The sequence below is a fragment of the Poromitra crassiceps genome (assembly GCF_964638095.1).
Source record: "Poromitra crassiceps genome assembly, chromosome: 7".
Classification (NCBI taxonomy): Eukaryota; Metazoa; Chordata; class Actinopteri; order Beryciformes; family Melamphaidae; genus Poromitra; species Poromitra crassiceps.
In genome coordinates, this window is record NC_139628.1 from 46,301,230 (window position 1) to 46,315,370 (window position 14,141).

The window sequence follows — 14,141 nt, forward strand, 5'->3', positions numbered from 1 at the left end:
AGGTTACGTGAGTCACTTATTCCCTCTGGGGGTGACAGCGACGGAGCCAAGTTCCCATTGTGTTCATCCCAAATTTCCATTTCAGGCCGCGGCCTATTCCAAGCCGCGCTTTGGTTTAAAAATAACCAGCTGAGACGAGATGGAGAAGAAATGCAGTGATCCAGGGAGAGGCAGGGAATGGAGGGAACACATGGCGAGAAGCTGTCGTCGTACGCTTCGTTTAGTTTTGCTAGATACTGTATGTACTGAACGGTGGTGCGGGCAGAAGATGTGGCGTACTGTACTGGGGGGGGCGGAACAGCCATTTTGATATTTGTATATGCATTCACTTTGAAAAAATACAATGCTGCTGGTGCGACCTGACTTGCTAAAAGTGTATTTTCATTTAAAATACTTTGTGTGCCTCCACCGGCGTTAGCCGTGGCCGGAGGCGTCATGTTTTCCGGTTGTAATTCCGTCCGTCCGTCCGTCCATCTGATGCTCATTAATGTACTATCTCAGGAACGCCCTGATGGAATTTCTTCAAATTTGTCTCAACCGTCCACTGGGACACAAGGATGAAGTAATTCGATTTTGGTGGTCAAAGTTCAAGGTCACTGTGACCTCACAACCGCCCGTTCCATCGAGGAAGGGGGCAGGACTAGGTAAAAGGGGCCATAGCTAGGGATAGGAAGGTCCTAGAGAGTCGTGGTTCAAGGGGTGTGTATTAGGGCGAGTGGCTGGGGGGATATGGGTGGGTTTGGGGTAGGACCATTTTCCATGTTGAAAGTGATTAGCCGTACCCCCAAACATTGCCTAACGTGCCATAAGGCTGAATGGCCACACCACTGTACGATGGGCTTCAAGGTTTACTGTATGTGCATATGAGTCTGGACAGAGATGGATGTAGACTGCAACTTGACTTGTTTGCGGGGGCATACAATAGGGAGGCTGTTATTTCTAGTTATATAAATTACACAAAAGGCAAAGAAAATATGATAATTTTTACCTATTTCAGAAGAAAGTACAGATTTTTCATCAGCGACTGGGTGCCGCTCAAGTTTTCGCACCTCTGTTTCACACTGTGACACCTCTTAGCAAAGCTCTGGAACGTTTTGACGCCAGCTCCGGAACACAGCGTGATGGAGCACTGTATCTAAAACTTGACTTACACTGAACAGAGCGCGTCTCTCCAAAGAGCGCGTCTCTCCATGGTACCAAACACCAGCTCTCATAGCAGGATGGAGTGCGAGCAGCTGTCCGGCTAATAATACGTACAAATCTAGGACACGTTTCCGCTTGCCGAGGTGAACTGTCAGCGTTTCTATGCGAGGAGGGAAATTGATTCAATAAATCTCCGAATGGGTAAGAGTAAACCAGAATAAGGTTTGTGGGACGCTGGATCATTTGATAGCTTAATATGGCGGCCATGACTGAGCTGTCTCCTGTGAGACTGGGAATTGCAACCTCCATCAAACGAAGGGACATGATAAGCGGGGATGCTGTGGAGTTTAAACGCACCTAAACACCTAAAGTTCACACACCTCATTGATACTAATAAGTGATCAAAAGTGACTCCCAGACATGTGCTCACAGATGTCGTCAAAGAGTTCTGAGAGATAACGCTGAGACGATATTACATTCTATTAACTTTAGTACACATAACCTAGCCTGGGTAAACCCAGCCTCCACGTGACCTCTATCTATGTGCTATCAGTCACAAGACTGATAGCACATAGATAGAGGTCACGTGGAGGCTGGGTTTACCCAGGCTCCACATAACCTACTTGTTTGATTTGACGCTTTGGACATGCTTATGTACAGTGTGTGGCGGAGGGTCCATGTGGATACGACCCGGGCCGTCGTTTGTACAAGCAGCAGCTGAATACGACCTAAAATCATGTTTCAACGTTTAGCGTTCGTGTGACTAACAGCCCAGTCTCAGAGTTTGTTAAAACTCGGCTAGCAGTTTGTTGCTGTTCCAACCTCTAACCCAATGCCTAACCCTAACCCACACCCTAAAGCTAAGCCTGACCCTAAACCTAACCCTCACCCTTAACCTAACCTAAAAGTAATTTTTTTTGCAATAAAAGTCATTTTTTCAACTTGCTTTTTGGCGGAAGTCGCGTAGTACTTTTCCTCTGCCACTGAGGGCCGCTAGTCTAGCGTACGTGATATGTGGGTCGTATTGCAGTCATACGACGTTATTGGTCGTATAAGTTGGAGGACATGTTGAGCGGAGGGTACACCCACCTAAAGTCACTTTACTCACTTTGTTTATCTGTAGTTTTGCCACCGTTTTAGTTAGATATACAGTCAATCTTGACATGAATTCATAATATCAAACTGGCATAAGTTACATGAGGATAGTGTCTTTTATCCAACAAATCTGATATTATAATCGTTTTTTATATTGCTGGTTGTTTGGCTTATGGTGACACCTTTTTATTTACCACTACATCCCTGCTTTGTGCCCTAACATTAGTTTCACATCTTCAAAGGTTAGAGCAGTGGTTCTCAAACCTTTTCAAAGTGTGTGAAACCCATGACTAAAATAGTCATACATTCTTCTGTCATTGTGTTTCTTATGGATGGACTTATAATGAAAATAAATCACTCCCCTTTTTGCTGGGGACGCCCTATCTCCCTCAAGGACTCCTGGCTGGTCCCCGGACCCCACTTTGAGAACCACTGGGCTAGAGGATATGAAATCTGTGAATGTGAAAGAAAAACTTTTAAACAACTGAACGTTTGGTGCGAGGTTTGTTTCTTTACTCGGCATGCGTGTACATCTGCTAAGTGGCCGCCCGCCACAAAAACAAGCCATTACAAACAATGTTGCCCAGCGCATCACTCAGAGCCAACCACACATTAGGCCCAGGTTATTGACTCCGAGGTAGACACATTAATATCTGTCGGAGCCAGCTGCAGCATCCAACGGCCATGTTGTGAGGACAGCCTCACAGCCACGCCACATGCTGTGTCAAAATTCCTATGGCACTTGGTAATGTTATTACAGTATTCCTATGGTACTCGATTAGGTATCGCTGTATTACTGTGTTAATGTACCATAAAACCTACTTTATGGTAATGTGCCATAGAGGTTGCCACACACCACGCCACATGCCCTGTGGTAATGCACCAAAGAGAGATACCGCAGGAACATTTTGTACGGCAGAAAAATGCCAAAATATTTGTGGTAGTGGTACCTGACTTGGGCCGTGTCACTCGGTTACATCAGTGTGAAAATAGTCTGGGAAATAGGCTCAATCTAGGTGTAACTCTTGGACGAGATGATCGAGCTGTCAGTGCGCTATGCTGTTCTCCCTAGCAGCCATAGACATTGGAAGTGGGGGTGTGGGGGCTGGGTGCAGCAAATATAACCAGACACCTTTGAAAATAATCACACCAGGGGAGCATTCGTGAACAATGTTCCTCTTTGATGACAGTTTGATGACCTACGTCAGTTACTTCATCATATTGACTTTAAATAGTGCAAAATGATCCATCATTCATCTTTCAAAACTCACTTTCCTGCTGATACTCTCTTTTGGAACAGAAACTCCCCACCTCTTGGAGTTCCAAGACACTTCCAGCCCTCAATAGTTTGTGTCAATCGGTCACTCTATCTCAATGGGACAGGTTGATTGAAGGCTGTGCCAGTCATTGTTCATTCACCTGGCAATTCCTACATGTCACCAGTAGAGGTGGACAGAAGTCCTTGATTACTGATGCCCCTTTAATAATGTGTCTGTCATCAGTTATTGCCACAAGTACGGTGGCCATGAAGTGCAAATCACAACGACAAATAGGAAAACACAACAAATAAAAAAACACGACAAATGGGAAAACACAACAACAAATCAAAAAACACAACAACAAATAGGAAAACAGAAGGATGGGGGGGGGGGGGGGGTTAGGGGAATGGGGCTGTAACTAGGGATATGAAGGTGGTAAAGAGTCAGGATTCGAGGAGTGGTTAGGGGGAGTAGCTAGAGGGATGTGGGTGGTGGGAGCGGGCATGCTACCATAAAGCTGAATGGCCACCCCACTGTGCTGCGCCGTGGGCTTATGCGCTCGTTTGATTTGTTGTTGTGCTTTCCTATTTATCGTTGTGATTTGCACTTCACGACCACCGTACACGGATATGAACGGGGGTTGGAAGTCTTTGCAAATTTTGATGTTTTGGAAGTTTTGCTCTGCAATATTATCACATGCAGGACCATGTGATGCTTCTACCACTGAAGCTGTCGTTTCATAAGGGGTGCCTTTGTCCCTCACCCCCCGCCCACCCGCCCGCCCAGCTGGAGTGCCAGCCAGCTAAATGTCAGCATCCAGACCAGACCTCCCTTGGCGATGATGATGCTGGTGGTGATGATGATGATGGATGCACAGGGCTAGCTAACACTTAATGCCGGATATTCATCAACAAACAGGCTGCCGGCGCCTGGGCTAATCCAGTTAGCGAGCCAGACATAGCGTACAGGAGCCCTCTGAGGGAATAGTGTACGGGTGTGTGTTTTCATCTCATAAAATGCCACAGGCGGAGAAATGACAAGCGCCGCTGTGGTTAGTTTATTGTGACTGACGAGCTCGTTACTGGGGGGAAAAGCAACATATTGCTCATTATTGTATGTGTGAGAGGACGATTGCTAATTGGACCCCCTTGAAAAGGAGATGGTTCATCTCAAGGGGCTATACCTTAAATACATTTGTTTGTCTAATGAGCAAAATGAATCTGGAGGTGGGGGATCTAGTTTTTGGTTAATTCTTAATAAAAGGCCACTATCGGCCTAATATAGCTGCAAACTATATAACTATATAATAAACAATACATTGTTTATTATTACATGGAGCCTGGTCGCCAGAATAAAAGGTCAGCCTTGTACATTTCTGCCACAGATACGTGGAATATCAACGTTTCTGAGCTAAAAATATATGACAACATCAACGTTACATGATGATTGATTTATTCTGGGTTGTTATTACACATTGTTATTAGGCTTAGTAGAAGCTGTCAAAGGTGTCCTCTTGCCCTCTGCTTTACAGACTGAAGTTCACTGCAGTGAACAGGTTATCAGCTTGTTCCAAAACGTATTAGTAGATAAGCTTCCTAATGGCCTTCAGCAGGAAACCATTTATTTTGTGCCTTCCCTTGACTATCACTATAGGAACTCAATGTATGACCAGTGATCAACATTAGTTAATGTGTAATATCACCTGTTACAGTACATACACTGAAATACTTTATCCCATTCAATAACTCTTCTTGTCTACTCACTTGTCTTGAGAAAGAGATTTCCTTGAGATCCTTGTATTTCTACCAGCCACAACAGTCTGGTGGTGTTTTCACCTTGTATGTGTATCGTCAAGGCAAAATGTGGCCCTGGAGAAACCTATTGTTATTGTAGTGGGAACTACCACAGAAGCCGTTTTGAGTAGCCTACTTTGCTGGGTGTTTATATGTCTGCCTGCGGACAGATTTGTTAGCACGATAGCCTCTCAACCGTGCGAGATGCAGTCAGGAAACGTTATAGGTGTGTAGTGGACATCAAAATGAAGGCCGAGTATATATTTTTAATGATGCTGATGATAATGATGTTTTTTTAATGATCCGCGCAAGGGGCCTACCCCCCCCCCCCCTCCCCCCACCAACATTGCCCCCCCCCCTCACTTTACGCCCCTGGCCCACATACGTTTAGTCGCAGGTGTCACGGCTGGTGTGATCCCATTGGGCTATGGTATCTAGTTTTTGGAGTTGTTGTTACTGTGACTGTCCAGTAGTCTACTGTGACTGTCCAGTAGACTACTGTGACTGTCCAGTAGACTACTGTGACTGTCCAGTAGACTACTGTGACTGTCCAGTAGATTACTGTGACTGTCCAGTAGACTACTGTGACTGTCCAGTAGACTGCTGTGACTGTCCAGTAGACTAGTGTGACTGTCCAGTAGATTACTGTGACTGTCCAGTAGACTACTGTGACTGTCCAGTAGACTACTGTGACTGTCCAGTAGACTACTGTGACTGTCCAGTAGACTACTGTGACTGTCCAGTAGTCTACTGTGACTGTCCAGTAGACTACTGTGACTGTCCAGTAGTCTACTGTGACTGTCCAGTAGACTACTGTGACTGTCCAGTAGTCTACTGTGACTGTACTGTGACTGTCCAGTAGTCTACTGTGACTGTCCAGTAGTCTACTGTGACATCTTTTTCCTTCTCTTCTGTTGCAGCAGTTTGAGTTTCTCTCCTCTGTGTCTGCTCAGGCACGGTGGCGATCACTGCTCATACACATCTCTTCTTCTATTTATTCCAAACAAAGCCAAACATAACATGTCGTGTCACTTCCTTTGCAACCAGAGGATGAAAACACACAATGTTTACAGCAGCAAATGTTAAAGCTTTCTTGAACTGGCTCTAGGCTGAGTCACTATCGTGTTATAGCAACCATCATAGCCAAACAGACATTTGCATGAAAAATGCTGCGGGTTGTCTTTTACGACTGTATAAAGACTGAACTCAAGATTGAGTCACAATGGGCTACATGCACAACTCCACTACTTCCTGAAATTAGTACAGCTTCTTTATTTCCTGTCCTACACTATTGGATGAACTGATTAATGTCAGGTGTGCTGCAGTCACAACAATGATCAGGCACACCTGATTAATCAGTTCATCCAATCGTGTAGGACAGGAAATAAAGAAGCTGTACCAATTTCAGGAAGTAAAGAAGTTGTGCATGTAGCCAATTCAATTGACAATGGGACTTTAAAGGGAAACCTTGACCATGATGTCCTGCAATGTAACAGAAACGCTTTCATATAGAATAGATCATACATAGGCTTGTCCCTGTGTCTCCTCCTTAACAGTCGGCAGATATCAGTCCATCACTGGCTGACTGCAACTGAGTCTCTTTGCTTTGCCATCATGCTCTCCAGCAGTCTTCTCAGCCAACAAGACGAAGCTGCCACCTCTCCACTCGTTTCTATGCAACTAATGACACTAAGCACACACACACAATGTGTGTGTGTGTGTGTGTGTGCGTGTGCGTGTGTGTGTGTGTGTGTGTGTGTGTGATCAACTTAAAAGTTGATCTGAAGACTGTCACACTTTCTGTTGATGTTTTATGGACAAAAAAGAAGGACGCAGACCTTAGATAGGCCAACGATTTTTCCTGCACCTGCATAACAGAAATGTCCACAACAGAACACTTTATTCAACTGTAAGCTGTGCCAGAGACCTGTTGGTGTTGCTGCAATTCCTACTGATCACCGATGGAGGTCGATTAAAAACGGGTTGTATTTCAGAAATAAAGTAGAAGTGGTCATTCTTCATCTCAAGCAAAATAAAGAATATAAAATAAATCTTTGTTTGGTTAAACCCAGGCAACCTGATCATCTTTGAGCTTCAGGCGTCTCAAGAATTTGCACATTGCTCCCGAATCTGCCCTTATCTTGTTTGCATCAGTAAGATATGGCATGTAGCGTGTGAGCGTAGATGTGTGTGTGAGTGTGTGTGTGAGTGTATGTGTGTGTGTGTGTGTGTGCGCGCGTGCGTGCGTGTGTGTGTGTGTGTGTGTAGGCTTATGGAGTCATGATTTGTTCACAGCGTTGCAGTGTCGTGCGACTGATGGTAACCACATGCAAACGAAGGCGTTTGCATGCTGGCTCCTGTAAATGCTCACAGTGTTTGACAAGTAGACTACCTACACAATGTGATCTCAGCTAAGGAGATGGCAACGCCGAGTGAAATTAGCGCTTATGAGCCTGTTGTTCCTCGACTTGCGGGCAGAGCTGCCGTGTATCCTGCCCGGGACAAGATGATCCCATACGGACCCAACCCTGCTCCATCCAAATTAGACAATTGGAGGGCCCTCCTTGGCTCCCCTGGTCCCAGGTCCCCGTGACAACTGACACGTTGTCCTGTCCCAGGGCCCAGGACAACTGACAGCTTGTCCCCCCTGTTGGTGGGCCTGCTTGCAGGGACAAAAGACACCTGTCTGGCATGAACCGGTAACTCTACTCTACTTCCTGTTTTAGGGGAGCATTGAAATACCTTGCCCCCAGAGCCATAGAGATATGAGTTGCATAATCTCCATTCACTCCAATGAACCATTTTTTTTTTAACGTCGCAATAGTTCCCGGAAGTAAGCAGCACTGTAGAGTTGCAGCAGAATAGCTTTATTTTATGCATTCAAACATACTTTGAAATGAATGCAACGGTGCTGTTGATCTCGAACCAGGGAGAGGGTCAAATCACCAGACCGTGATCACGTGTTTCTGTAATAAAACCATATTTCAACATTTGCAAATAGTCTTAATTGAGTTAAATAGATCTCTCATACGACACAGCCAATGATCGTTATCATCATTTTCAACCGCTTATCCGCGATCAGGTCGCAGAGGTAACAGTTCCAGCAGGGAACCCCAAACTTTCCTTTCCCTGGCCACATTAGCCAGCTCTGACTGGGGGATCCCGAGGCGTTCCCAGGCCAGCGTAGAGATATAATCTCTCCACCTCGCCCTCGGTCTGCCCCGTGGTCTCCTCTCAGCTGGAAGATGCCTGGAACACCTCCCTATAGGGAGGCGACCAGGTCACATCCCGAACCACCTCAACTAGCTCCTTTCTACACGAAGGAGCAGAGGCTCCGAGTCCCTCATGATAGATGACTGAGCTTCTCAGCTTATCCCTGAGGGAGAGGCCAGCCACCCTCCTGAGAAAACCCATTTCGGCCGCTTGTATCCGCAACCTTGTTCTTTCGGTCATGACCCGGCCATCCTTCTGACCATAGGTGAGGGTACGAACCAAGATCGACCGGTAGATCGAGAGCTTTGCCTCTCTTTGCTCTCTTTTCGTCTTTTCGTTCTTTCCAGCCAGTGATCTACCAGGAATATAGATGATTTTGTCATCTTTGTTATCCTTTAACAAGATGAGTCATGTAATTATCCTCACCCGGGGAATGTGATGGATGAGCCAGTCACTATTTATATACTGATTGTGGAGAGAAGTGCAATCATGGGACACACACTGTGTGTGTGTGTGTGTGTGTGTGTTGGCTTGATAACCAAACATCATCAGCCCTGGAGAATCACACACACCTACACACGCAACTACCCCCCCCCCCCCCACACACACACGCACACACACACACACACACACAAACACCTACACACAAACACACGCGCGCACACACACACACACACACACACAAACCGCTTAATCAGTATGTTTCCACTCGACACTGCTGATGTTTCCGCTGTGAGTTTTCCACATGCATGACTGCTTGGTCACTCGTGCACTCTCACGCACACACACACACACACACACACACACACCACACACACACACATGCACGCGCACACACACACACATGCACGCGCGCGTGTGCACACATACGCACGCGCACACACATACGCACGCACACACACACACACACACACACACACACACACTCACTCACGCACACACACAACACACAAGGTGAAAACAATCAGCCGTTGCTGTCACGGCTTTTGCGGATTATTGCTCTGTAAACTTTGGATGTGAAATTGACTGATTCATAGATGTTGAGGTACTGTTGAGATTAAGGAAAAGTGTGTGTGTGTGTGTGTGTGTGTGTGTGTGTGTGTGTGTGTGTTCATATGGGCTGCGCCACCACCTTTCAGAAGCACGTCCTCGCTTCCAAAACCACCACACTGCCCAGATAAATGTTGAATTGGCCCCTCGTTCCCTCCTCCATCAGGATGGGGTTTACATCATCGTACGATATGCTGTATATAAAACCTATGCGTTGACAGATGGCATGATGGATTGATGGAGCGCAGTGGTAGAAAATACCAACCCAGTCTGACAAAAAAAAATCACAACTAGTTGAACTTTTGGTGGAGCACAGCTTGAACTTCGTCAGCCAATGAAATGTGTGCAGATTGCTTCAATAGGTTTCAAGACCCTCCCACAACAACACAACCTAGGTCGCTACTTGTATGTGAATGTGACATGGTGCCAAATGTCCAATGTGAGCACTGCCTTTTTTTTTAAACCTTATGTCACTATGTCATCTACGTAAACCACGCCAGATTAGACCAATCAAGGAGCTCCCTACTGAATTGGGGCAGGACTCGCACTGACAGCTCCTCTTAGCGATGACCTCACAAAAGTCAAAGTTCAGGAACGAGGTCGCTAACAAACAATGCGGTAAGATATGAGGATTACCTTGCAAACGGATAGATGCTTTCCAGATGGGAATATCCACTGTAAGGCTATCTTTGCAGAGTTATTGGGCCCATTATGACTATGGAAACTGCCATAAATCTGGATGGTAATTGAGATCAGGACAAGCGTCTTTCATTCGAGATGGATGAACGGAGAACTGAAAGCATTCCCAGACGTGAAGAGAAAAGCCAAAGTCCTCTGGGAGACCAATGGTAGGAAAGTGGGCATTGTTGCTCCACATATTTGTAGGACAACACATAGATACTGTGTGTATCAAACACATAGATACTGTGTGTATCAAACACATAGATACTGTGTGTATCAAACACATAGATACTGTGTGTATCAAACACATAGAGACTGTGTGTATCAAACACATAGATACTGTATGTATCAAACACATAGATACTGTATGTATCAAACACATAGAGAATGTGTGTATCAAACACATAGATACTGTGTGTATCAAACACATAGATACTGTGTGTATCAAACACATAGATACTGTGTGTATCAAACACATAGAGACTGTGTGTATCAAACACATAGATACTGTATGTATCAAACACATAGAGACTGTGTGTATCAAACACATAGATACTGTGTGTATCAAACACATAGAGACTGTGGGTATCAAACACATAGATACTGTATGTATCAAACACATAGAGACTGTGTGTATCAAACACATAGATACTGTGTGTATCAAACACATAGATACTGTGTGTATCAAACACATAGATACTGTATGTATCAAACACATAGAGACTGTGTGTATCAAACACATAGATACTGTGTGTATCAAACACATAGATACTGTGTGTATCAAACACATAGATACTGTGTGTATCAAACACATAGAGACTGTGTGTATCAAACACATAGATACTGTATGTATCAAACACATAGAGACTGTGTGTATCAAACACATAGATACTGTGTGTATCAAACACATAGAGACTGTGGGTATCAAACACATAGAGACTGTGTGTATCAAACACATAGATACTGTGTGTATCAAACACATAGATACTGTGTGTATCAAACACATAGATACTGTGTGTATCAAACACATAGAGACTGTGTGTATCAAACACATAGATACTGTATGTATCAAACACATAGAGACTGTGTGTATCAAACACATAGATACTGTATGTATCAAACACATAGATACTGTATGTATCAAACACATAGAGACTGTGTGTATCAAACACATAGAGACTGTGGGTATCAAACACATAGAGACTGTGTGTATCAAACACATAGATACTGTGTGTATCAAACACATAGAGACTGTGTGTATCAAACACATAGATACTTTATGTATCATTTGGGGTTCAAACTATACCCTTAAAGAACAGGAAAGTCATGGAATCCCAAAGGAATATACTGCAGAACACCTTTTGGCAAATGACACCTTTCCTCAACTTGGATTGGATGCAATTTGGATTTCATCGACTGGATTGTCTACGAGCCAACTTAGCATGATCTCAAAAGCAACAAAAGTACACTAGATACTTTTGCTAGATACTAGGTAACGAGCTGTTTTGTTGAGGCTTTTGGAGAGGTTGTTTGTGAGGGATTTTCTCTGAGGATTTTGGCAGTATGAACTTTAAAAAATGTGTGGAGTAAAAGTGGCCAAACGGACGACGTGGTAAGAAGACAGCTGCGTCGGCTCTCCCGACATCTCCAAGAGATGAGCAAAATGTTTGCTCTCTGGTTCCTGCAGGGAGGGAACGTTCTGAACCTTTTACCTGGTTTCAAAGTAATGAAAAGTGCGGTGTAGTTCCCCAGCTGGGCTCTCACATCATCACATCCACTCCTTCTCAAGGTGACAGAAGCTTTGTCTTCCAGCTGGAAGGAACATAGTATCTTTTTCTCTTGTTTTCATCACCTGCCTTCTCTGATTTTCCAGAGGGAACGTTGGCAAGGCGTCGTGTCTCGAACCACGTGGTGAAACGGCGGCGTGTGTTTTCCTTGCCTCTTGCTTTGCTTCTCTGGCTGTTTGAAAAGAGTTGTTCTGCCAAATGACCATTACCATAATGGCGTCCATTGGCTCGGACGAGTCTCATAATAGCATGGCTGTGTCAACTCCCCGTGCAATTGCAGCTCAGTCCTCACTCGACTTTCTGACATCTCCATAGATAGCAGGGGGGATCGTGTGCCGGTGTGGATTTACCGTAGCTTGGGTCATGTTGCACTGTGCCGAGACACGTGCCCATCTTGCGATGCGAGAGCCGCTATGCGTTAGCAGCACAGGTGGAATGACGTCTTCCTCTCATCAAAACAACTACGTCTACTCTGAGTTCATCATGATCTGCATGATGCTCATCAAGACGCTAAGAGGCCATGCGAATGGATAATGTTTCATTGCCTGTCATCCTGCATCATTTATTCTCTTGTGGGGGTGGAGAGCTGGCATTTATGGCATCGCTCAAACTCTCCGAAAACTGGATGCAAAATTCAGAGCTTTCTCTGCTGAAAGTTTGCTCTATTTGCCGAGTCAAGAAAAGTTGGACTCCTTTTCTTGCCATATATGGCAGCATGTACAGTGCATGCAGAAAAGTCTGTGCATGTGATGATGTGTACATGTTGTAACAGTCACAAATGTGTCTACTATGCTTTCGGAACATTAAGTCGCTGGGTGGCGCTCCTTGTTTTTACTGAGACTAAGGCCATGTTCAGACTAGGAGGCCAAATCTGATTTGTGAACTTTAGTGACCTATTAATGACTTCATCCAGATTGGTTTTATGAGTCTGGATGCTCCAAGTCTGATTTGTGTCACTTGTCCCCAAACCACATATGGAGATAGTTTCCAATCTGCTTCAAATGTGCTTTTGACTGATGTGTCTTCAGTGCGGATGCGCAGATCCACCAAATCTGATTTGAACATCACTCGCAACTCGTCATCAAATGCTTCTGCGCAGGAAAACCACATCACCAACATACATATTTACTGACGCCCACGTCGTTACCATAGCAACCCATGCAGATAGGCTGTTTAGGTCTGGACACACAGATCCGACTTGAGAATCAGATTTGTGGCAGTGCGGACACACTCCCAAATCAGATTTTGGAAACCAATCAAGATAATGATGATTAATGACTTTATCAGCAAATCTGATTTGCCTGTAATGTGAACATGGCCTCTGTTACAGCAACAGGTTGAGTACTTCCTCCAGTCTATCTCCCAACGAGTCTCTTCAGTATAATAAAGTGGTAGATGTGTGAAATCTGTTTCACACACATCTCTGTCATGCTATGAAGCATACGTCCCTAAAGCTAATCTAAGATAAGACATGAACAAGCGCACCTTACAGTCTACATGCTAGAGTTTGACCGTTATGAGTGTTTGAAGGCCGATGATGGCATTTCTGGATTGAGGCTGCTGGTACTGTAGCTGTTACCAGATATTCCATAAATTTGACTATTTTCATGCCATTTTCATGGACAAGAACTCTGGAACATTCATCCATACTGAAATCTGTAGTATGGATCAACTCTACAGTCAATCAATCGGTTCAGCAGCTGGAACAACTCTGTTTTCTAACTTTTAAAATGACGCTTTTTCTCTGTCGCTCTTTGTGACTTCAATCTATTTTAGCTCTACATTGTTAAAACTCCACAGCCGCCAAAGAAGAGACACAGACAGAGACAATGATTGATACTTATGTGAAAATGGATCCCCCCCCCCTACTCTCTTTTCTTCTTTCAGCCGCCCAGGAAATTGCATTTTTGCAAGTATATGGGGAACATCATTCAGCACTGACCCCCAGGAGTCATCTTCTATATATACAAACTCTCCCGTGTAATACAGAGCGATGTTGGGACGTGGAGGCCGCTGTGAACATTTGGAACAACCCAGAAACTACTTTCGCATAGATAGCCTACGGCGTCAATCACTCACTACAGCTGAAGTCTGTCATTTGTGTGAAAACGTCAAAAACG